General features: G+C 44.4%; 1 protein-coding gene across 1 annotated transcript in view; it reads left to right on the forward strand.

The window, feature by feature from the left end:
* Positions 1-15,323: 15,323 nt before the first annotated feature.
* Positions 15,324-23,767, forward strand: part of LOC310640344 (P2Y purinoceptor 8-like) — a gene marked incomplete at its 3' end in the record, with an annotated part of 40,034 nt that continues 31,590 nt past the window's right edge. The window contains exon 1 of the mRNA XM_083362557.1: positions 15,324-15,403. The remainder of the gene's footprint in view (positions 15,404-23,767) is intronic.

Genomic DNA, 23,767 nt, shown 5'->3' on the forward strand with positions numbered 1-23,767 from the left:
TATCAGAGCATCGAACCAAATCAAATCATTGGCTGTGTCTGACAGGCTGGCATATTCCACCTCGGCCGTGGAGCAAGAAAAAATTTTTTGCTGCCTAAAATGCCAATGGACAGGACAGCCATTTAGCAATATGAGGAAACCAGAGGTGCTCCATCAACTCTTAGTGTCACCAGCCCAGTCTGCGTCTGAGTAAGCGGAGAGCTGGGCCATCTTCCCCTTCTCTGGCTCCAGCACAAGGAGAGCATCGGTCGTGCCCCTGAGGTACCTAAGTAACCTCTTAACAGCAGTCCAGTGGAATTCCCCTGGGTGTTCCACATGCCTGGACAGTAGATTCACAGCTAAAGCTATGTCAGGCCTGCTCCAATTGCTGATATATAGCAAGGAGCCGATCACAGATCTGTAAAGCCCATTATCTGTGAACTCAGGACCGTCCTTGTGAGTGTGATTGTAATAGTCACTTTGTATCGGGCTACGCGTTGGGTTAGATTCTGCCATTTTGCATTTGGCCAATAACTCTTCAATCTTTTCTTTCGGAGATAGGGCGAACCCCCCTTAGTGGCCAAGATGTGCACACCCAAGTACTTGTCAACACGCCCCAAAGACTTCAGGGTAAACTTTTCCCCCAGGGCCTTGGCAAATTCATCACACCCTTCCTTGTCAGGCCCTACATATAGGAGGTCGTCCACATAAACTAACACCCGTTCTGTGGTACCCTTTGGAGTTGCATGTGAAAACACATTCATCTGCATGGGATGCACTGAAACCAACTCGTTATAAACTTTTTCTAAGGCAGTCGTACCATAGTTTCCCCGACTGCTTGAGGCCATATAACCCTTTTCGGAGCAGCCATGTATTTCCCACCTCCTGCTGGTAGCCAGGAGGGGCCCTCACGTAGATCTGCCGGTCCAAGTTGGTGTGGAGGTAAGCTGTCTGGATGTCGAACTGGAAGACTTCCTCCCCCAGAGTGGTTGCAGTTACGAGGGCGGCCTTGACGCTCTCTGCCTGGACGGTTGGGGAGTAGGTCTCTACGTAGTACTCCATGTAGCACTGGGTGAACCCCTGAGCTACCAAATGGGCCTTATACAGGTAGAGGCCATTGGCAAGTGGTTTGGCCTTGAAAACCCACCTTGTGCCAATGACTTTCCTCTCCTTTGGTGGTTGCTGGGGGGTGAAGACCTTGAGTTTTTCAGGCTCGCCATCTCCTTCTCCATCGTGAGCTGCCATTTCTCCTGTTCTTTGATGGGCAGCTCCTGGATGTCAGAGAAGGATTTTGGGGTGACCACAACGCTGTTGACAGATGCGATGTGCCCAATGTCGATTCTCTTTGGTGGGATCCCTTTGTTGGACCGCTTTGATCTCCTGACCTCCTGCCACTCACCGCCTTTTTGTTCTGTGGGTTCCTTGTTAGCCAGCATTTCACAATTGGGACATGTAGACCCTTGGTCCCAGGTGCTGGGCATCATGGGTCTTTGAGGCGTCGCTGGGGGTAAAGACGACGTGTCTTCCCCCGTGGGACTGGACGGCTCATCCTCCCCATCTGAACCAGGTAGGATGACATCTTCGTCTTGTTCCTCACTTTCATCGGTGGCAGGCTATGTGGTCGTCTCAGGTGATGTCGTGGTCGGTGTGTCCTTGCTGGGTCGGTTGACATATGGGCTCAGATCATTTCAGTGAATCTGGGTCCAATTGGAGTCCTCTTCGAAGAAGGCAGATTGGGAAGTCACAGTCCTGCCCCCTTCTCCCAGGAAACGGTAGGCCTTGGAGCCAGGAGCATAGCCCAAGAACCTCTGTCTCTGGGAGACAGATCTCCCCTTCTTCCGCAGCTGCTTGGGGATGTGCACCCAAGCGTAGGAGCCAAACACACGCAAGTGTCCCAGACTTGGTTTCCTACCGTGGACCAGGAAATATGGGGTCTGGTTCACAACACTGCTCCAGGTGCGGTTTAAGGTGTAATTGGCGTATTTCACCACCTCTGCCCAGTATGATTCTGCGACCCCAGCGTCCGCAATCAGACTACGCACCATAGTTTGCAGGATTCCATTTCTTTTCTCTGCTACGCCATTCTGAGCAGGAGTGAAGGGCGCTGTAAGAAAATGGCGGATGCCCTTACGCCTTACCCAGTCCTGGAATTTTCGGGACATGAACTCAGCCCCGCGGTCGCTGTGCAGTTGTGCGATCTTGGTCTTATACTGGGTCTCTACAAAGTTGTACTGTGATTTTATGGCGTCAAAGGCTTCGGATTTTTCTGTGAGGGTATGCACGTGGCCGTACCGTGAAAAATCGTCAACGGCAGTGAGAAAATACTGTATTTTCCCTAGTGATGGTGTGAATGGCCCAACCAAATCAACATGTACTAGTTGGTACGGGTATTGGGTCTTACGCAGTGACACCTTAGGGATGGGGGCAGCCTTCCTCTTTGCCCTCTTACAGATGGCACAGTCCAGGAACACCTCACAATCCTTGAGCTGGACTCCCTCAGCAAACTCTCCCATCTTTTTAACCACAGGGAAGCTTGCATGACCTAATCTTCGGTATAAGAGATGGGCACACTTATCGTGGAGCGGCTTCCCCACTGATACCCTCTTGGCTCTGGTTGCCTTGAGCGGTGCTTTGGTTGCCTGCTGAGGTTTGGGTTTCTTGTCCACACTGCCCTTGAAAAGCCGTGGGGCTGGCTGAGGTGGCTTGGGTGCAATCGCTTCGGCCTTGCGCTCCTTAGATAGCCTTGGGGCTGGCCATGGGGGCTTTCTCTCTTTCGGTGCGGAGGCCCCTTCTGAGGTGGCACCCGGTGGACTGTCCTCTGTGGCTGGGTTCTCAGGGGAGAAGTATGGCAAACCATTTATAATGGCAATACTTCCAATGACCCTCTGGTTCCGGGTGACATGACCTCCCGCTTTGTGAAATAAAACTTCCACCTTGTCATCGTCACATAATTTGATAATGCTTAACAGATTGTTGGCAATGGAGGGAGCATGCAGTACCCCTTCAACATTTCCTAGTCCGGGTACAGAGACAGTGCCCTCCCCAACAATCAAAGCCTTATCACCATTGGCCACCTTGAAAGATGAGTTAATTTTCTTTAACCTTTTAAACCCTTGTTTCATATTGGTAATGTGAGATGAAGCTCCAGAATCCAGTAACCATAAGTCAGTGGGGCTATCAGCCTTTGTGGTGGGGGTGAGAGCACAAGTACACACAAAATTGCCCTTGGCACTACCTTTGCCCCCGCCACGCCCCCTTCCTTGCCCCTTGCCCCTTCCTTGATTGGGACCACGCTTGGGGCCTTGTTGGTGATGGGGGCAGTCCTTCTTCAGATGCCCCTCAGAGCCACAGATGAAACACTTAAGTAGAGCATTAACCTGCTCTGAGTTGTGGTGCCTCCTGCTGGCTCGCTGGGTGGTGGCTCTGGCGTATTCTCCTGCATCTCTTCATCTCCTGTCTTCTTCAATGAGCCTCCCTGTGAGGTAGGACAGAGTCATGACTTCCTTCGTTGTCCCCTCCAGTGAAACAATGAAACTGCTCCAATTTTTGTCCAGGGAAGCCAGAATGACGGCGACCATGTTCGCCTCAGGTACAAGGTAGTCTCTGAACATCAGTTCTGCCCTGAGCGCCTTCAATTTTCCCAGGTGCTCAGCCATGTTAGCCCCAAACCTCAGCCTGGTGGTGTAAAACTCAGTTGTGAGTCTGGTGATCGAACCGATGGTGTTGCTGTTGAATAAATTATATAATAACCGCCAAACTTCACCAGCTGTGAGCCCATCTGAAATGCTGGAGTACAAGTTAGCATCCAGTGAGCTCAGTAGAGTGGTATATGCTTTCCTATGATACCACTCTTCTTGGGGTCCCCAGGGAAGAGGTGGAGGGTCAAGAACCATCTCTAGAGTCCCTTGCTCTAATAGACATACCTGCACTTCTTTATTCCAGCTGCTGAAATTTCCCCCCCCCCAAGGTGCAGTTTTTCAAATTTATTTGAGAGTGCAGAAGCAGATGAAGAGATGTGGGAATGAAAGAGATTTTCCCCAGCTCTTTGTCCATGTCTATACATCTGAGAGCTCTCCATTGAGGTGAATGGAAGAGGGATCCCTCTGCTGACAGGTGGTGGTATTTTTCTCTGATTTTTGGATGGCTCCGACTGAGCATGCTCAGAATTCATTTGACCCCGGGAGGTGGAGGGAGCGGATATCTCTTTCTCTGCCTCTGGGCCAGGCCCAGGCCTGGGCCTGTAGGCCGGCATTTGGGCCTGAAGAGGGGGTGAAGGCCGCAGAAGCCCCGAAGTTTCCTCCTGAAGCCCCCCCGGCACTGAAACACTTACCGGGGGGCGAAGAGCCCATCGCTGGTCCTGAAGACCCTGGAGGCGGCTGAAGATGGCGCTGGAGGAGGGGGCCTCATTCGGAGGCCCCTCGAAGACCATCTGGCAAGCAGGGCGTCTGGGCGGCGGCAAAAAGTAGGTTGGAGGGCCCAGAGGTTCATTGGGGGCCCTCTGGGGTTGCAGGACGTAGCAGTTAGGCCCAGGGGAGATGGTTGGAGGCCCCGGAGCACCTCCGGGAGGCTCCTGGGGATAGCGAGGGAGGCTGGCTATCCTGGATGTTGAGGCTGCGGTCGTTTCGGCCTCCAGAGCTGCAAACAGGGTTCGGATAGTTGCTCCAATCTCTGCTATAGCAGTCTCGGCTGGGCAGGCTTTGAGGCCATCATAGGCCTTGAGTCTTTCTGGTGGGGAAGACGGGGTGGTTTCCATGCCGCTTTGGCTGGATGCCACCGATTGCTGGGCCTCGAGGCTTGGCTGAGGCCTATCAGACCACGTGGGTGTCCTGGGGGCCGCCATCTTGTTTCCGGTTGGCCCCGGAAGCTGCAGATCACAGTTTGGCAGGAAATTTCCCACCAAAAGCTCCGGGGCCCCGGGGTTCCCCAGGGTGGTGGGTGCCATGTTAGGGGGCCTCGTGGGCACTAGGGAAGGACTTACCCGGTGTCCAGAGGCCCCTTGCACTGGCATCCCTCGTGGTGAGGCTTGTGGCATCCTTTGAGCTGCAAGGAGCATTCGGAGCAGCTCCCTGCATTCCCGTTCAGTCATCTGGTCCACGTTGGGGTTGGCCTGGTCCCTGGCCGCTTCCCGGGTGTCTCGGCAGTCTTGGGAGGACTGTAAGTCTTCCATGCTTTCCTCTGTGGCTTGCAGCTGTGGGGAGGCATGTGAAGGGGTCCCTGGAGTGAAGCTTGCGTCGGGCTGGATGCAGGGCTGCCGTTCTTGATTGAAGACTCCTGGTCACAATCGGGGATCTCCTGCCATCCGTCTCAAATGGGTTCTTGCTGGAACCTCCAGGCATCTTGCTTGTAGCTGCTGGCTTGGAAGCGTTGCCTTAAACCATCCTCTTTCTACCAATTTGTGAGATGGCCTCACGAGACCGATGGTTCGTTAAGGTGCTTCAAAGTAAAAAGAGCAGCACGCAGGGATGCAATCAGATTAAACTTTATTAACGATAGAGTAAAGAGAAAGAATTCCCTGGCATGGAGGCATCCATGCCTGGATTGAGCTCATGGATCAGCAAGCAAGCAAGCAGAGAGAACAAAGAGAGCAGACAAGAGCAGCCCCTGAGCAGAGGTTTTTATGGGGGTCCTCAGCCCCTCCCTTACCAATTAACTCTCTCCAATGGGGATGCAGGGGCCGGGGACCCCTGACCCACCAGTGGGAGCAAAGATGCCTCTTTGCTCCCATCTGATGACCTTTTTGGGGAACTGCCATTGCTGGCACAAAAAACATCTAACAAGTTATTCAAAATAGCTGGATCCTGGGCAGGCTTCTTGAGAAGGGGTTTCACTACCGCTTCCTTCAAGGCGGCGGGAAAGACACCCTCACTCAAAGAAGCAGATATCACTGCCTGGAACCAGCCTCGTGTCTCCTCCCGAGCTGAATAAACAGCCAGGAAGGGCACGGGTCCAATAAACAGGTGGTAGAGCTCAGCCTCCCCATAATTCTGTCCACCTCCTCAGGAGTCACAGGATCAAACTCAGTCCAGATAATACTCTCAAGACCGCTCAATTCCTCCCCATCAGACTCTGCCCAGTCAGAGTCCAAACCAGTCCGAATCTGAGCGATTTTGTCCACCAGATGCTGGCTAAACTCCTCGGCCTGCCCCTGCCAGGGCTTCTCCCTTACCTCCTGGGAGAGGAGGGAATGAGTTACCTTAAACAGGGTGGCCGGGCAATTATCTGCGGACGCGATGAGGGCGGCGAAGTAATTAGACTTCACCGTCCTCATCGCCGCGATATAAGACCTAGTGAAAGATCTTATTCACAATCGGTCAGATTCAGACCAGCTGGATCTCCAACAGCTCTCCAGACTCCGTCTCCGACGCTTCATCCCCCGTAGCTCCACCAAAAACCATGGAGCCCATCGGGATCTGTGCCGGATCAGGGGTCGCAAGGGTACAACCTGGTCAAGTGCCTCGGTGGCGGCTCTCTCCCAAGCCTCCACCAAGGCATCAGCCGGGCTGTGAGTGAGGGAGATAGGTATAGACCCAAGCGCCATCTGGAACCGTTCAGGATCCATTAGGCGCCTGGGGCAGAACCACCTGGTCGGTTCCACAGCCCAGCGGTGAGGGGTAGCGTATCGGAAGACCAGCCGTAGGAGGTGATGATCGGACCATGACGAGAACAATATTTGGTGTACCCCCTCCCAGATCATCAAACCACTGTCCAGATAGGAAAACCAGGTCAAGAGTGTGGCCCCCTCCATGGGTCGGGCCCTGAATTATCTGGGTCAGGTCCATGGCCGTCATGGAGGCCATGAACTCCCATGCTAACTCTGACGACCCGCCCAGGGATGGAAGGTTGAAATCACCCAGAACCATAAGTCTGGGAAATTCAACGACCAGCCCTGAAAGGGTGTCGAGAAGTCCAGGCAGGGTTGTTGCAACACAGCTGGGCATCAGGTATGTCAGCAACAAACCCAACTGAATCCCAGAGCCAAACCTCAGGAGGAGCGACTCACTCCCGCCAATCTGTCTGACAGTGGTCTCCCACAGACATAAGGTCTCCCGTATAACCACCACCACCACCCCGCCCCTACCCTGAGCCCGCAAATTTGATCCAGCAATGGATGCATGAAACAAGTCTATGTCAAGTATCAGGAGATTCAGCTGAAAAAGGCTTGTAAAAAAAACTATTGAAGGAAAGCACAGAACTGAAGATTCACCCACAGAAAGGAAAGTGATTGGTGTTTGCTGTTCTTGTATAGGGGGGTGGGGTAAACAAGCAAGAAACCTACTGATCTGATAATAAGTACCATGGTAAGAGCATTCGAGACAAAAAACAGAGTAGAATAGAATAAGACATTGATACCTGAAAAGATATCTTAAACTGGCTTCATTTCCATCTGTTTTTGGAAAGAGTCAATAGCTTAAAATTAAAGTGGGGAAATGCCTTATCTAGATAATATATTAAAGTTAGATATAACACTAAGAACAAAAGTAGATATTGTCACAGCCATGATTTTTCCAGTTGTAACATGATTATGAAAACTGGATCAGTGGATGGAATAAATGAAGAAAAATATCTGAATGCAAAATTGGAGAAGATGTTTGAGAATACCTTCAACAACAAGAAGAACAAATCAGCAAGTACAAAGTGAAATAATTCTAATAAATAATGTTTGGTGAAACCATTAGTATGAAGGTAAGGCTTCTTGCTTGAAAGTCTGCTGATCAACTGCCCCCGCATCTTCACCCACATCTTTAATAAATCACGAGATGTGTTATGTCCTTTCTTGTTTCCAACACTCTACTATCATCCCAGTGCCCAAGAAACCCTCCATCAAGGAGCTGAACAGCTATGGACAGCGGGTGGGGCAATTGCAGCACCCTGTAATCAATTGTAAGGGCAGATAGACTGCCAAATGCCTGGATTTTCATATGTGACTCTGGAGGGTACTGCCATGGCTGTAACTTTCAGTATAGGACATAAATCTCTTTATTCAGCATTTGTCAGAACCCACTTCAACCCACATCTTAAGAAAGAAGGACTCTTGGAGACAAGGTTTTCCAAGTAGGAACTTTTACTAAGAAATAGGAGATAGCAGGCATAATAGACAGGATCTGAGAAATCCCTTCACAGATCGATATTTTTAAATGTGCCCAAGCAAGCCCCACCCCACAGTTCATTCACCCATCGTAGGAAAGAAGAGATAACAGTCCATTTGTAGCAGGTTCATTTCCACCCCCTCACATTCCATCCAGAGAAACAAACCAGATTCCCGAGGATTTCATTCCTCCCTTTTCCACCCCCTTTCTTAGTTGCCCGTAAGATGAGAGGGAAATGCCTAGTGAGAGAGTAATTGATTATATTGTGATGGATAGCAGGCAGGCAGAATAAACAAAAGGTTACATTTGAGGAAGGAAGTGAAAGCAATAAAAACCCATGCTTGTTCCCTCTCCTCCTTGGGAATGGCAGAATCCGGGAAGGGGGGGGGGTGTGAGATTTGGGTTTTGCAGAGAAGAGATAGTTAGAAATGAAATATAAATGGATTCTGACAGCATTGTTGTAAGTTCGGATGGTCGTTGAGCAAAGAATTGTTAAGCAAGGTCTACCTGAAATATGAAGGCAAAAGTTATTGAAGAAGTTTCCAGTATTTAAAAAAAACTGAAGGCAATCAAAAAAGAGTCTGACAGAAGAGAATGTATATAGATATTATCACTAATGACACATGTATGAACCTACAAGTATTCAGATAAATTACTAACCAAACTTATATCAGTTGAAATATGAGCTGAAAGCAATTCATTGAATAAACAACAACAAAAAGTGCTTGGATGGTAGACAATTAAGATTTAATGAAGAATGGAATGATTTGGAGTGCTTTCTAACTCATTTGAGGCCAGACAGGCATCACTAATTCACTTGTCTCTTTTCAAAGTTTTCCACAGAGCTCCACCCACTCCATACTTGGAAAGATGAGATCAGAAATCAAACATTATATTTTGGCATTTTGATCAAATAATTCTTTAGTTTGGAAAAGCAGTTACTATTTAGCTTGCGATCAGCTAAAGTTCTTAGATCCTTTTTGTAAGTCTTCAACTTACATTTAGTGATCATTTGAAGTTACAATGTCATTGAAAAAAGTAACTTACAACTGGTTCTCGCAGTTAGGACCATTGCAGCATCTTCATTATCGGATTATCAAAATTTGGGTGCTTTTCAATTGGCATGTATTTACAACAATTGCAAAGTCTTGGGATCATGCGATCACCATTTGCAAACTTCCGAGCTGGCTTCTGACAAGCAAAGTCAATGGAAGAAGCCAGATTCACCTAACAACTGCATGATTCATTTACCAACTGGAGTGATTCATTAACAACCATGGCAAAAAAATGGTTATAGGATTAGTTGCAACTCACTTAATCCACTTGCTTAGCAACAGAAATACTGGTCCCACTGGTAGTTGTAAGTTCAGGACTATCTGCATAGTTTGGATAGTGAGATGGATGGCATATAAATTTAATAAATAATGATAATGATAATGAAGATTGTTATCATTTTTTTCTTTTATGTATTACGTTTATACCTTGCTTTTATTTTTTTACCATTCAAGATAACACTTCCTCCTCCAATTTTCAATATAGTAGAAGGGTTGAACTAAGAGAGAGAGAGAGAGACGCACCTACAGTTGTCCATCTGGCTTCTGTGCTTATAGTCTAGAGCCTTATTTACTACATCAAGTGGGCTCTTTATTTAGATTTCTTTTTAATTTCATCTGATCCCTGTATTGGAGAAGACTAAGGTAATGTAGAATAATTATCACACCTTGTTTCCTTTATATCTCTGAAGCCTTTACCATCTTTCATAAAGAGCAGAAGGTAGCTATAATTACTTGTTCATTTTTATGTTGGAGATAGCTAAAGAATTCGTTGCCGCTTTAGCATACTTGAAAACATTATTCTGGCTCTTCCATCCTTCCTTCTTCTTTGTAGGACAGATTATTTTCATAATAATTTTTTATTATATGCCCTTTCATTTTGTGCTGTACAAGGCTGAACTCCATTACCCATATCCAGTGATCAGTTAGTAAGAACATATTTTTAATAAACTTTATTCTTGTTCTCCATTCTAACTGAAGTTTTTGTGAGTAATTTCAGAAAGTTTAATCTTCCTTCCCTCTCATGCTGATCCTCGGGTTCAACCTCATGGTGTCCACACACTGTGTTGTTGCAGATATGAGAGCTTTCCAGATTCTTCCAGCTATGGCTTACAGAGAAATTAACCAGCATCTTGCTCAGCAGTTCTTAAATTAGGGAATAAAAGTTCTTTTTTTAAAAACCAAGTTTTATTGGTTTTTCAGTTAAAATCTACATATTTAGAAAGCATCATGATGACTGGGTAATCAGAGATTCAGTAACAGTTTTCAGTACATATTTCAGGTTACATTATTAAAACATCCTTCTCAATATCCCTTAACATTTCATACAACCAGTATAAACTAATAAATTTCTAGTAATAGCATGGTCAGTTGAAAAGTTTGTCAATTCAATTTCATTGAAATATATCTATGTCCTGTTATTAAAGTTTACCTAATTTTAATTTTAATTTTATTATTCAAATTTAGCTTTTAACATCCCAAATAATATTCACAACCCAAATTTCCCTTATTTCATTACAGCAAAAACTATAGCATCTAACATGTACACAGTGGCTGAGTAGCTATGTTCTACCTAATAAATATTGTCTGTTTCACATCCTAATACATTTTTTTTATTTTTTATTTTTATTACATTTATTTCCCGCCCTTCTCCGAAGACTCAGGGCGGCTTACAAGCTTAGCAGTAGCCTTCATTCTATGTATATGCCTGCTTGTTAGGGCTTTCACACACACCCCAAGTGGCATTATTACAAAGTCAGCTTATTGCCCCCAACAATCTGGGTCCTCACATTACTGATAGGACCACAGCCTATGTTGATCAATCTACAACTATTTATACACAACCAGATTCTGTTTTAAATTTTAGCTACTTCTTAATTCTTAAATAGAATAATCAAATGTCTTTCGACATCAAAAGTGGGGTCTATAAACCAAATTTCCATTATGTCAGTGCACAAATTATAATGTCTAAAATAAGCCTAATAGATACATAAACACATTCTAGTTCTATCTCATAAACATTTTCTATTTTAGATCCTGATAGATCACTGATTACTAAAAGGATAAACTTTAATGGTTCTCTAAAAACTCACTTTTAAAATCTAACTCTGGGTTTCTTTTTTGCCAATCAGGTTACCAAACCAAGGCCTTTGAATTGCCAGATAGGTCTCCCTTCGCTCCAATACATATTATTTGAATTGAAGGAGGCCAACTAGCCATCAGTGATCCACAAAAACCAAACTATTTGTAATCATTATGTTGTTGCCCTGTTAGTTTTAGTCTCTGTATTTGCTCTAAAAAACTTTATCTTCAGTTCGGTCTGGATTCCTCTTCCATCTGGGTTCATCTGCTTTAAGTAAAGAGTCTTATCCAATTTTGTAATTAATGCTTGGCTATCCAGGCTTTCAGAAAACTGTCTTTGTTGATCTTCCACATCCTCTGTTAGCATCACTATCTTGTACATAGAATACTTCTAAATTTATAGGCTCTTGTGATGGAGTCAAAAGTTGAGTATTAAGTTTTCCCATCATTTGTTGTTGGTCCTTAAGATTATTTGCCATAGTGATAGTTCCTTGTACTTTTAGAGTTGTCGGATCTTTGGATAGTTGTTGCTTATATTCCCCTGTCTCAATAGTAATATCTTCCAATTTTGTTATATTCTGAAGTATAAATTCTTTAGTTGCAGTCTGAGTTTCAACTTTTGACTTAAGTTTGGCATGTAAATTATTAAATCTGGAGATAGACATCTCAGTGACTCTGTAGATTGTTTCAAGTATGAGGTTATAATCAAGCAAGGTTTGTGGCTGATCCTTCTCCATTTTGTAATAATTATAAATAGTCCTTGGTGGAGGCTATGTTTCAAACAAAAATCAGTAAGAGTCCATCTCCACAAGTCTAAGCCTTGGTGGAGCAGTGGGCTGATGCCTCCTTAAGTAACACCAGCTGCCTGCAATTAGTGCAGGTTTGCATCCCACCAGGCTCAAGGTTGACTCAGCCTTCCATCCTTCCGAGGTAGGTAAAATGAGGACCCAGATTGTTGGGGGCAATTAAGCTGACTTTGTAATAATGCCGCTTGGGGTGTGCGTGAAAGCCCTAACAAGCAGGCATATACATAGAATGAAGGCTACTGCTAAGCTTGTAAGCCGCCCTGAGTCTTCGGAGAAGGGCAGGATATAAATGGAATTAAAATAAAATAAAAAATAAAAAAATCTCCAGCTGTTTCAGGTTTTTATGTTAATGCCAAGGTCAGTCCAAAATGTAAGCAAGCTTGTTTGCCAATAGTATTCACTAGATATCCCCAGATAACTTCAAATCCTTTTCAGACAGTATCTTTTTATTTATTCTTTTTTTGTCCCCTTTTTTAGACTAATAGGTAGAATAGTCCATTTCTGTAAATATAGGAACTTTGGGCCAAAAGTAGAAAGGCAGTAAGTCTAATAAATCAGTATAATTTAGTAGAAGGCTGTTTCTTTTCTCTCCCAATGTAGACAAAGGCTGCTCTTAAGGATGGTGGGGGAAAAATCCCTTCCCTCTCTCCTCGCAGGGGGAAGCAAATTCAAGAAGCTTTTGACAGGGAAAGTAAACAATTAGGAAAACAAGAAGGCAATTCTCACCCAGTTTTCAAGTGCTTTCAAGTGCTTTGTTGTGCTTTTGGCTTCAGCAGGAAATGGCTAAATGATGGGCCATGGGAGTGGCCGATCATTTCTTCTTTGGTTCGGAGAGTAGCCCCAAGCCAATGGGAGGGCCACCACCCTTCTACCACTGACTGGAGAGACCTCTCCCCACTCATTGCCCCTCCAGGGTGACTTTCAACCCCTTTACAGGGGCCCCCCAATGAAGAAATCGAGGCGACACAAGGAGCAATTCCCTCGCACGTCTAGGAGCACTGAAAGTCTGGAACCAGAAGCCGGGAATAAAACTTCTTGACTTGTTCCACTGGATCATTTTCCAACTAAAGTTGGAAATTTCCTAATTATCATCAGTTGTCCTTTGAAACAACAATATTTCATGAATAGTTTTTCCTCAACTTTCCATTCATCTAAATCAGTCCTTTTCATTAGAATCTCTTGTCTTTTTAAAAAAGAAAACGTTATGTTTTTTACAGAATATCTGGCAATTGTAGAATTCAGTGATTCAAAGTTCAGCGCTTCACTTTTTGTCTTGGGAAAGTTTTCTTTGAGACCTTATTCAATACCAGTATTCTTGAAGTCCAAAGTGCTTTTGGACATCCACTATGTCTTTATGCTAGAAAAAGTAAACTCCACTATTTGTTTCCTTTTTTTAATTACAAGCTCTTTTGTGCCACTTAAATAAAAATAGCAGAAAAAAACCACAATCTAAAGGACTGATACACATTTTAGGACAATATAGGGGGAACTGTGGACTAGCTCATTTGTCCTCTGTTATTGAAAGCAAGTACCATTTCTTTATTCTAGGACTTTATGGGCACTACTACTCTAGTTTAGCTAATGGAGAAAATGATAGTGGGAGGCATCTTTCTAGAAACCCTTTCCAAACTGTGCAGCAGGAAAATCAACTACCATTTTACAAATTCTAAAAACAGACATATACTGAGGCTTTTAGAACACTGTAGAGATTATAGGTTCTGTTATTCTAACAGAATAAAACTAGTCCTGGCCTATATGGAATTGATTTATTAGAGTGTGTAACTTTTTGGACTTAGACCAAATGTGCAAGTTTCAATGTGCTTCCCCCTCCACCCCTTTATCTTCATGGAAAACATGGAGAGGTTTATCTGAGATGTTTACTCAACTGCTTACTCAACTGCCCTGCTTCTCTGACCATTATCTTGGTAGCAGCTTTTCCTCCTTCAAAGGCATTTCCCATTCCTGCTACAGTCACTGATTTTTATTTATTTTAAAAAATACTGTGTGTGTCACTATATTATGCCTGATATGTATAGGGTATTTCTTTGCAGAATGGCAGCTTTTCATATGAAAATAAAATAAAACTGTGTCTTTGTCCTTCCTACTTTAAATATAATCACTCTGCATACCATATTTTTCCATGTATAAGATGCTATTTTTTCCTGCAAACACCCTGATCAAAAATCAGATGCATCTTATACAAGTGCAGTGTCTTATACACAGAAAAATAATGATAACCTCCACAGCCCAGGGCCTGCCTGTGTGGGTTGCCATGCCACCTGGTGCAATTGTCAAGCCTCTGTGGGGTTGCCCCTAACGGGAGGAGTGAGGGGGCAAGATCGTCGGCTGGCCGAACTTCCAGATTTGCTGGCTCAGCTGTTTGGTGCTCCACCGCACAGTTGATCGGTGTGGAGAAACTCACATGCCAGAGCTTCTTATACAGGGATGCATCTAATAGACAGAAAAATACGATAATTCTTCCCACCTGTTGTGTAGTGGGTCCTTTGGAAACAGGAGGTAAGACAAGAGGGTTCAAACAGGAACATTGCTTTATTGTAGTAACAGGAACAGAACTGAGAACAGAAGCTTCTACGTAGCTACTTATACTGTTGGCCACTAGGTGGTGGCCAATAGGTTTAAAGGAACCTATTCCCGCCCCAGACCCAATCATTGATCATCCTGGAGACTGCATGTCTGGACAGCCAGCGACTGTTACACAGACACCCTAATTAAGCAATCTCAAGCAGCATTCAAAAACACATGAAAACAGTTCAAGTAAAAGGCCCAATACATTGCACCACCCATGCTAATTTAAGTTGACATTGAATAAGTTGTTCTTCTGATCCCTGATCTTCTCTTTTTCTAGGGCAAGAGGAGGTGATAATAAGAAAGGAAAGGAAGTAGATGTTTTGCAATAAAGTACATAGTGCAATACAAGACACTTCATTATAAAATTTTACAGAGTCAGAAGCAGATAAATAAACAGGTGAGTTTGTTACTCTTTTGTGTGTTTAATGGTTTAAAAATGTTTTATGTTACTTTTGACTGCTAAAATGTTACATAGTGCAATCTATTTGTATGGCAAAATTCAGTTGTGTTACACAGGCAAGCTACTTTGGCATTCAAACGTCTAAAAGATAAGATCAAGTAGTGAACATTTATATCCTTTAAAATGTGTATTATGTATTGCTACTAAAGCTGTTATTCATGTCTAAGCACACAAGTTTATGTGTACTTGTGTGTGTGGCATTAATAAGTCAAACTTATTTATCCAATTATATCTGTCTTTCTGTTTATCTACATATCTATCATTTGGAGGTTTCTTCAACCAAACAACTTCAAGACATATTTGAAATTGCAACTGCCAGAATTTCAAATCCACATTTGAGTGCTAAATGTCAGTGTGAAAATTTACTCTACTCTTATTTACTAAAAATTTAGAGGCATGAAACAGCTCTTTTGCTAATTAAGTTGCACAAAAAATGCTATTTTTGCTCATTCAGAAACAGGTCTTTGTTGCATAAAACTCAGTCTTTGGGACCAACACTTTTATAGGCTATGCTGTATATCTAAAGAAATACTATTTCCTACAATATACCAGTTATTAATTCCCTCCCACCCCAATTAGTCCCGGATATTAAAACATACAGTATACACCAATAATTATGATAGGTTTTTTCATAGTTTTCTGAATAAATCAGATTTTTTTTTAAAAAAACTAGTTAGAAACTTGGGGGTAAAAAGGTATGGAAGGGAAAGGAAATGAGGATCATTGCACAATTAGTTTAAAGATCTGGAAAAATTGCTATGGATTTGTTAATTCTTTGGAAAGAATGGGACCTTAAGTGAAGGTAGCTGATGAAAGGTGTCAGTGGTAGGAATGAAAATGAAGTGGGAGAGACAGAGAGATGGTGGTCTTGCTGCTGCTTCGTGTCACAATTCTGTCCATCTCTATGAGCTGAAGCATGAACTGTTTTGGTATAATGCTAAATCCATGTTCAAAAGAAGTCTGAGGGTCAGGTCTGATTTGGCACATGCTTTCAAAGGAAGCCTATTTATCTGCAAATAACAAAAGATTGCCAGGCTTCTTTCAGACATCGATCAGTGCTATTTGAAAATATTGTAACCCTTTATTTAATTGTTGTTAATCTTTATTTTAATGCTTTTAATATTTTTATACTTAATAGTATGTTCTATATTATGTAAGCCACCTAGAGTCACTCAAGATAGTGACATGGTCAGCATATAAATTTTAATATAATAATAAATTTCATCTCTTTCTTTCTCTGTCTGTCTCATTTGGATTTCTTTGAATATGCCCACAAACATTTTTACCATCCACAGAAGTTTTAACCAGCTAGAAGGTTTTGACCAGCTAGAAGGAAAATATCTGCCTCACTGTCCTTAAGGTGGCATGGGGCTGGTGATGAGGGAAGTTTTAACTTATTAGACCAGCAGATATAGTCATCAGTCACCTTAAGGACAGTGAGGCAGATGTTTCCCTTTTAGCTGATGATGTTTGAGAAAAATGGAGGGAAGCAAAGCTGAGGGGAATCTGCCAATCCCTGTTGTTAATGCACACCATATGGCACCATTTATATGACTTGTTTTATTTATTTATTGTTTATTAATCTAATTTATATAGCCACACATCTCATAAGAAGGGACTCTGGACAGTATACAATTTGGAAGCAGGATAGGTGGGGCAGCAAATATTATATCAGTGTAGCTTATTCGGAAGAGCCCTGACTTATGTAAATCACTGGCAGCCACATGCATGTCTAGAAATCTACAGGAAGACCTCAAAGAAACCAAACCTTCATCCAGGCTGTGGTAGCTTCATAGTTTCGATAAATCTATCCCGCAAGGTACTTCAAAGCATTATAGTGAATAATTGCATGGACCTAATAAATGGAATGGTCTTATAGGCTATGGAAAGTCCTATAAGCTATGGAAGGACACACAATGTCTTAAATGCTTGTCTTTGCGGCACCTGTATCAACCTAGCTATTCTGCTAAACATGTGGTTAAGCTTGAGTTCTTACTACTATTGGGTTTCTTTTACTATGTTAGTTTTTTTATAATTTGCTTTTCTAGGTCACACAATACATTCTTGTTAGCTCATAGCTCATAGCACCAAAAGGACTGTTTTCAGCAAAAAAAAGCAGGATAAAAATCTTGAGGCTTCAAATGTATCACCTGAAGTATCTGCTTCAGTCTTCCTGTTGATTTTGTTAGTAATCTTATCTGCTAATCATCTGAGGTTTGATCAGGATCTTCCTGCAATAGTGGCATTTCTCTGAACAGTGTGTTCTTCTCTTTGTACTTCAGTTTCTCCAGGGCATCCAGCCATTTGGAGCTAGAGAGCTCTCCACTTGTATAATTATGGATGAGGAGTTACTTTCAGACTTTCTTGTAGGTGCTGACTGATTAAGCGCAGTTTTGAAAATCTTCGGTTAGAAGAAAAAGAAGGGAAGGCTCCATAGGCCAATCTTTTCCTTTTTACAATCCTATAATCTCTTAATTTGGGGTAGAGTTGGGACAACTGAATGGAGATGAGCATTTACGGGTAGGATGCCCTCCCTGATGCCCCCATGGCATATGCAGCAGATATTTTCTCTTTACACCCTGAGAGAGAAATATCTGCCACTACCTAGGATTGAACTCTCAACCTTCTGAGTGGGAGGACTGAATTCTCAACTGTCACCACAGGGCCACCACACTGTTCAGGTCAATCATAATATGTTTTATTAATTTTCTTGAGAAAATGTTACTGTAGTCTTACTTGGATAAGCAGCAAAATGTTTCAAACCAAAAAGAAAAGAGATCCTGTTGCCAAGACTCAAGTTCCAGACAGCTCCACCTGGATGACAGAGAACCTTCATTGACATATGTACTTAGGGATGTTCAAATGAGAATCAAATGAGTAAGCAGGCGTTTACAAGAAAATGGCAATCTGTTTAGAGAGATTTATGAAGACTGACTTTGACTATGGGCTCTGACCTTTGGTATTTGGAAAGAAGTGCTCTGTAATAGGAAGTGAATGAGAGTGCTAATTAGTTCAATGTTCTCTCTGAAAGCTTTTTAATCCCTTGGGACAAGTAAATCTTTAGTTTACTCATGGAGGTATGGAATACTCATCCATTCTTAGTGAAATAGTGTGAAGAAAGATGATGTCCCAATGCCATGTACAACACAACAACTTAGTTCCCGTTTTTATTTTATTTTCATTTGTTTTGTTTTTGCATGTAACAATAACAAGAAAATTGAGTAATTTCTTAATATTTCCAAAACATGTCATAATCATACTGAGCTCAGCAAATAAACAACAAGCCATACAAGCAATGTACCCCACTACCCTTGCTCTCACACTATATTCTAGCCTTCCTATTACATAAGTTCTAAATAAACCCCAATAATATAAGTTACTTATTTAAAATATACTTGGAATTTCTGTATAGGAATTAAATATTAACAATTAATAGGGTTTCCCCAGATTTTTAATCTGGAATCCTATAGACTGAATATATAAAATAAATAATTTACATTCCCTTCTGAAATATATATGGAAAAGAAGATATGCAACATTACTGTACTTGATAAAAGAAAAAGATTTTAAGAATAGTTAGGTGCAGCAATAAAAAAAGTTTGTGGAGCCAAGTCACACATATGGATAGAATCAGGATTTAATGCTTTTCTCTTTCTTTCTTTCTTTCTTTCTTTCTTTCTTTCTTTCTTTCTTTCTTTCTTTCTTTCTTTCTTTTATTTTATTTATTAAATTTATATAGGTAGTCCTTACTCACAACTGTTGGTTTATTGACCATTCGAAGTTGCAGTGTCCCAGGGTCATATGATCCCCTTTTGCAACCTTCTGACAAGCAAACTCAATGGAGAAGCAAGATTCATTTAGCAGCCATGTTACTAACTTATTGCACTGATTCACTTAACAACAATGGTAAGAAAGGTTGTAAAATGAGGCAAAATTCACTTAACAAATGTCTCAGTTAGCAACAGAAATTTTGGGCTCAATTATGGTCATAAGTCGAAGATTATCTGTATTCAGTTAAATTAGGTTAAGCCTTATTTTATTTTCATTTTTTAAAAAGTTACATTACATGATGTGGCTTATAGAGAATGAATGAGAAGTGATTTACAAAACAAATACTTAAGGAAATGCAAATTGATTGAAAGAAGGAGAACACTGAGCAAGAAATGGATGCAGTCTTTGAGAATCTCCCAAAGAAGTAAGACAGAAAGACAGGGTTGGTATAAACTAGGTGTCATTAGAATTTTTTGCTTTTTCTCTTTGCTTAGTACTACTTACTGTTTCTCTATGCTTTGTATCACCCACAAAAGGTATAAAGGTAAAGGTAAAGGTTCCCCCGCACATGCGTGCTAGTCGTTTCCAACTCTAGGGGCCGGTGCTCATCTCCGTTTCAAAGCCAAAGAGCCAGCGCTTGTCCAAGGACGTCTCTGTGGTCATGTGGCCGGCATGACTAGACGCCAAAGGCGCACAGAACGCTGTTACCTTCCCACCATAGTGGTCCCTATTTTTCTACTTGCATTTTTACGTGCTTTCGAACTGCTAGGTTGGCAGAAGCTGGGACGAGTAACAGGCGCTCACTCTGTTACGCGGCACTTGGGATTCGACCCGCCAAACTGCTGACCTTCTGATCGACAAGCTCAGCGTCCTAACCCACTGAGCCACTGAGCCCCCACAAAAGGTATAGCAAGGAATAAATGTAAGCTTATTTGGATGGTTACTGTTAAGTCGTGAGCTCTTAGGTGCAGGGATGATGACATGAGGCTGAGTACAGGATAATCATACTTTATTCTTGCTGGAACTGTACTGAAACTTGGGCTGCAATCAGCCACAATATATAGTCTAGCCCAGGGCTTTTCAACCTTTTCACCCATTGTACCAATTTTAGGATATGGCAACATCCGAGCACCACCAGTCACCTAGCAAGGTGTCAAAAACATGATGACACCCCCCCCCAAAAAAGGAAAAAAGTGATGAAGTACAGGTAGTCCTTAACTTACAACAGTTCGCTTAGTGACTGTTTGAAGTTACAATGGCACTGAAAAAAGTGCCCCTCAAGCCACAGCCGAGCAACACACCTGCCTGCCCGCCCGGCGGCGCTCTTCCTCCTGTCCAAGGTTTTCATTGTTGTGAGCATTTCTGTTGAAGATTGGCAGCAGGGGTGGGGTGGGGGTGTGTTGGTTTTTATCCCTCCCATCTGCTGGGTGGTTGCAGCAAGTTTTGGTCACTTCACATGACTCTGGGACACTGTGACCGTCATAAACGTTGAGTTGGCTCGGGAGTTCATGGCTTCCATGACAGCCATGGGCCTGACCCAAGTAATTCAGGTCCCGACTCATGCGGGGGTCACACTCTCAACCTGGTGTTCCTGTCCGGACAGTGGTTGGATGATCTAGGAGGGGGTTCACCGGTCATTGTTCCCCTGTCATGGTCCGACCATTATCTCCTGCGGCTGGTCTTCCGTTATACTACCCCCCACTGCTGGGCGGCGGAACCGACCAGGTGGTTCCGCCCCAGGCGCCTAATGGACCGGAACGGTTCCAGATGGCGCTTGGGTCTATACCCATCGCCCTCACTCACAGCCCAGTTGATGCCTTGGTTGATGCCTGGGATAGGGCAGCCGTTGAGGCACTCAACTGTGTTGTACCCTTGCGACCCCTGACCCGGCGCAGATCCCGTTGGGCGCCATCATTTTCTGTGGAGCTCCGGGAGATAAAGCGTCGGAGATGGGGTCTAGAGAGCTGTTGGAGATCCACCCGATCTGAATCTGACCGATTGCAGTTAAGAACCTTTATAAGGTCTTATCTTGCTGTGATGAGGACGGTGAAGGCTAATTACTTCGCTGCCCTTATCGCGTCCGCAGATAATCGCCTGGCCGTCCTGTTTAGGGTGACTCACTCCCTTCTTAACCAGGAGGTGAGGGAGGATCCCTTGCAGGGGCGGGCCAAGGAGTTTAGTCATCATCTGACGGACAAAATCGCTCAGATCCGGGCCGCTTTGGACTCTGACTGGGCAGAGTCTGACGTGGAGCAATCGGACGGTCTTGAGCATGTTATCTGGACTGAGTTCGATCCTGTTTCCCCTGATGATGTGGACAGGATGATGAGGAGGCTGAGCTCCACCACCTGTTTGTTGGACCCGTGCCCCTCCTGGCTGGTTTATGCGGCTCGGGAGGAGACACAAGGCTGGTTCCAGGCAGTAATAATTGCTTCCTTGAAGGAGGGTGTCTTCCCCGCCTCCCTGAAGGAGGCAGTGGTGGGACCCCTCCTCAAGAAGCCTGCCCTGGACCCAGCTGTTTTAAATAACTATCGTCCGGTCTCCAACCTCCGCTTTCTGGCGAAGGTTGTTGAGAGTGTGGTGGCTCATCAGCTTCCTCTGTTCCTGGATGAAACTGATTATCTGGACCCGTACCAATCGGGTTTCAGGCCTGGGCACAGCAAGGAGACGGCATTGGTCGCGCTGGTGAATGATCTCTGGCGGGCTCGAGACAGGGGTTGTTCCTCTGTCCTAGTCCTATTAGATCTCTCAGCGGCTTTCAATACCATCGACCATGGTATCCTACTGCGGCGTCTCAGGGGGTTGGGAGTGGGAGGCACTGTTTTGCGGTGGTTCTCTTCCTATCTCCTGGGCCGTTCGCAGTCGGTGTTGACAGGAGGGCAGAGGTCCGCCCCGAGGCCTCTCGTTTGTGGAGTTCCTCAGGGGTCGGTTCTCTCGCCCCTCCTGTTCAACATCTACATGAAGCCGCTGGGTGAGATCATTTGTGGTTTCGGGGTGGGCTATCATCGGTACGCTGATGATACCCAACTTTTTTTCTCCACCCCAAACCAACCCAGCGATGCCCTCGCCGTGATGTCCCGTTGCCTGGAAGCGGTCCGGGTCTGGATGGGGAGAAACAGGCTTCGTCTCAATCCTGCCAAGACTGAGTGGCTGTGCATACTGGCATCTCGGGTCAACCAGACTATTCCATCTCTAACGATGGGGGGTGAGGTGTTATCCCCCATTGATAGGGCTCGCAACGTGGGCATCCTCCTGGACTCGTGGCTCAATTTTGAAGATCATATAGGAGCCGTGACCAGGGGGGCTTTTGCCCAGGTTCGCCTGGTGCACCAGTTGCGACCCTACCTGGACCGAGATGCCCTACGCACAGTCACTCATGTGCTCGTGACCTCCCATTTAGACTACTGCAACGCTCTCTACATGGGGCTGCCCTTGAGGACCACCAGGCTTCAGCTGGTGCAGAATGCGGCTGCGCGAGTCGTGATGGGGGTCTCCCGATACTCCCATGTAACACCTCTACTCTGTGAGCTGCATTGGCTTCCGGTTGCCCTTTGGGTGAGATTCAAGGTACTGGTGATGACCTATAAAGCCCTAAATGGCGAGGGTCCAGGATATTTGAGGGAACACCTGCTGCCAGCATCAAGCTCCCTTCGTCCAGTGCGCTCCCACAGGGAGGGTCTTCTCAGGGTGCCGCCGGTTAAAGATTGCCAGTGGGTAACACCCAGGGATAGGGCCTTCTCAGTGGGCGTGCCTGCCCTTTGGAACCAGCTGCCCGCGGAGCTTAGGACTGCCCCCGACCTCCATTCATTCTGCCGGGACCTGAAGACCTGGCTCTTTGAGCTCTCTGGCCCAGGCTGAGAATTTTTTAATTTTTAATTTTAACTGGGTTTTTATTTTTTCTCAGGGTTTCATTTAATCTTTTTTAATTTGTTTTAACTTTTGTAATGATTTTCTTTTAAATATCCTGTAAACCGCCCTGAGTCCTACAGGAAAGGGCGGTATATAAATCTAAATAAATAAATAAATAAATAAATAAATAAATAAATAAATAAATAAATAAATAAATAAACAAATAAATAAACAAACATGAATCAGTTGCCAAGCATCTGAATGTAAATCACAAGACCCTGGAGATGCTGCAACATTCCAGCTGATTGGTGCCTCTTCAGGGCTCAGAAGCACCAGGATTAGTGCCCAGCTCCAGCTGGAGCCTGGCACTGATCCTGGCACTTCCGCTGAGCCCTGACAACCCTGCAGCTCCAGCAGTCTCTCGCTCAGGCTTGTGCGGTGCTGCCACCAATTCAGCTCATTCCCCTCCCCCGCTACCACTTTTCTAGGATGGTTGCATACCACCTGCCAGGTGCCAATGTACCACAGGTGGTACCCATACCACTGGTTGAAAAGCTCTGGTCTAGCCCCTAGACGGCAGCCAATGGGTTTGAACCCACTCTTGCTGCCTGGGGCTAGCCAATTGCAGGACCAGAGACAGCCAATCTGGTTTGCTGGACAGCCATTGGCTGCTCCAGCAATACACATGGTGTATCACCACAAGCACAGTACGTAACACCCCTCCCCTCTTAGATCGAACTATGACAACTGCAATTAGTCTTGTCAGTTGTCAAGACTTATTAATCAACTCACATACAACTGTAGTGATAATAATAAAAATAATAAAATCACTGTGGCTACAATGAAATTAAACAACATCTAATGAACAGGTTTCTATTGCAGAAAAGAGCAGTTTCACAATGCACTAATTTCTGTAGTTAGTGGTAACAAGTTTTACAACAATATGCATCACTTTATTTTACAATGTAATCTGTGAGGTACACAGGAGGCTTGTGTGGCCTAGAGGAACGCCTTGGAGTTTCCATCACTTTGTGGTCTACCATCTTACCCAGTGGGCTGGGTAGACCCATGTCCCTTTGTGCTCCAGTGTCA

The sequence above is a fragment of the Vipera ursinii genome, assembly GCF_947247035.1.
Source record: "Vipera ursinii genome assembly, chromosome: 4".
NCBI lineage: Eukaryota > Metazoa > Chordata > Lepidosauria > Squamata > Viperidae > Vipera > Vipera ursinii.